Here is a 2493-nt window from a genome sequence, read left to right as displayed (position 1 = left end):
TTGACCACACAAGCACAGGTTTATTTCTGGGCTCTCTATTCTGTTCCACTGATGTATATGGCTTTTGTGTGTGTGTGTGTGTGTGTCAATACCGTACTGTTTTGATTACTATAACTTAGTAATATAATTTGAAATCAGAGCATAATGTCTCTACCTTTATTCTTTATTCTCAGGATTTTTTTGATTATCCAAATATTTTTTTAAATATTTAAATATTTTAGGATAGTTTATTCTATTTCCATGGAAAAATGCATTGGAATTTTGACAGGGATTGCATTGAATCTATAGACTGCTTTTGTTAAATGAACATTTTAACAATATTATTCCAATCAATGACTATGTAATATTTTCCTATTTACTGAAGTCTTTTTAATTTCTTCATTCAACATCTTATAGATTTCAGTGTACAGGTTTTTAATCCATTTTAAGTTTATTTTTAGGTACTTTAACCTTTTTGATGCAATTGTTTTCCTTCTCTGATAACTTAATTATTAGTGTATAGAAACACAACTAATTTGTATACTAATTTTGTTTTCTGCAACTTTATTGAATTCATCTATTATACCAGTGTTTTGGTGGAGCCTTTAGAGTTTTCCCTATGTTCCATGTCATCTAAAAATGGTGACAGTTTTAATTCTTCCTTTCCAATTTGGATGCCTTTTATTTCTTTGCCTTGCTTAATCACAGGCTAGGACTTAGAGAAGCATGTTGAATAAATGAGGTGACAGCAGACATCTGTCTTGTTCCTAATCTCAGAGAAAAAGCTTTTAGCTTTTCAGTGTTCAGTATGTTGTTAGCTGTACACTTATCATATACGGCCTTTATTATATTGAGGTACTTGCCCTCTGTACCCAGTTTGTTGAAAGTTTTGTCTTAAATGGATGTAAAATTTTGCCAAATGCTTTTTCTGCATCTATAGAGATGATCATACAATCTTAATCCTTCATTTTAGTAATGTGGTGTAAGCATTTACTGATTTATGGATAATGAACCATTTCTACATGCTTGGGATAAATTCCATTTGATCACAACATATAAACCTCTTAATATATTATTGAATTCAGCTTGCTAATACTTTGTTGAGGATTTGTAGGTCTATGATCATTAGAATTATTGGCCTATGATTTTCTTTTCTCCTGGTGTCCTTGTTGGCTTTTGTATCAGGGTAATGCTGGACTCATAAAATGAATTTAGGAGTGTTCTCTTCATTTTTTATTAGAGCTTAAGAAAAATTAGTATTCTTTAAATGTTTGGTAGAATTTAGCAGTAAAAATATGTTTCTGGGCTTCCTTGTTTCAGGATTTTAATTACTAAATTAGTCTCTTTACTCACTATTGGTCAGTTCAGATTTTCAGTTTCTTCATGATCAGTTTTCATAGGTTGTGTGTTTCTAGAAACTCACCCATTTTCTTGAGGTTATCCAGTTTTTTGGTAGATATTTGTTTATAGTATCTTTTATAATATTTCATATTCAGTGGTTTCTGTGTTACCACATCTTTCATTTCTGATGTTGTGTATTCTCTTGTGTTTTCTTAGTCTAGCTAAAGGTTTGTCAGTGTATCTTTTCAAAACACCAGCTCTTTGTTTCACCTCTTTTGTTGTTTTTCTGATCTCTATTTCATTTATTTTTTCTTTGATCTTTGTTTCCTTCCTTCTGCTAACTTTTGGTTTTGTTTGTTCTTTTTCTGGTTCCTTCAGGTATAAAGTTAGGTTATTTGAGACCTTTGTTGTTTCATGATACAGGATTTACCACATTGAACTTCTCTCTTAGAAGAGCTTCATGCTGCATTCCATTAGTTTTGGTATGTTGTATTTACATTTTTGTCTCTGGTATTTTTGTTTGTTTTCTTTCTGATTTCTTCTTGGGCATATCCATTGTTCAGTAGCCTGCTATTTAATCTCCACATATGAATTTTTCCAGTTCACTTGCTGTAATTGATTTCTAGTTTCATACATTGTGGTCAGAAAACATGTTTTGTCTTTCTATTCCTGAAATCTTTACACTATATGTTCACTAACTTCGATTTAAATTTTAAAAATATATTTTTGATCTGATTTCAGTCTAAAATTTATAAGACTTGTTTTGTGGGGAATCTGGGTGGCTCAGTTGGTTAAGTGTCTGACTTTGGCCCAGGTCATGATCTCATGATTGGTGAATTAGAGTCCCTCATTGTGCTCTGTTTGTGTTGACAGTGTAGAACCTTGGGATTCTTTCTCTTTCCTTCTCCCTCTCTCTCTGCTCCTCACTTGTGCTGTCTCTCCCTATCAAAATAAATAAATAAATTTTAAAAGCAAGACTTGTTTTGTGGCATAACCTATAATATTTCCTGTAGAATGTTCTATGTGCACTTGAGAAAAAAATTATATTCTGTTGCTTTTGAATGGAATGTTCTGTGTAAGTCCATCTGATCTAATGTGTTAAGGCCAATGTTTCCTTATTAATGTTCTGTCTGATCTAGCCATTGGTAAAAGTCCCCTAGTATTACTGTATTG

Source organism: Leopardus geoffroyi, chromosome B3, assembly GCF_018350155.1.
Source record: "Leopardus geoffroyi isolate Oge1 chromosome B3, O.geoffroyi_Oge1_pat1.0, whole genome shotgun sequence".
In the NCBI taxonomy this organism is placed as follows: domain Eukaryota; kingdom Metazoa; phylum Chordata; class Mammalia; order Carnivora; family Felidae; genus Leopardus; species Leopardus geoffroyi.
This window is presented reverse-complemented; position numbering follows the sequence as displayed.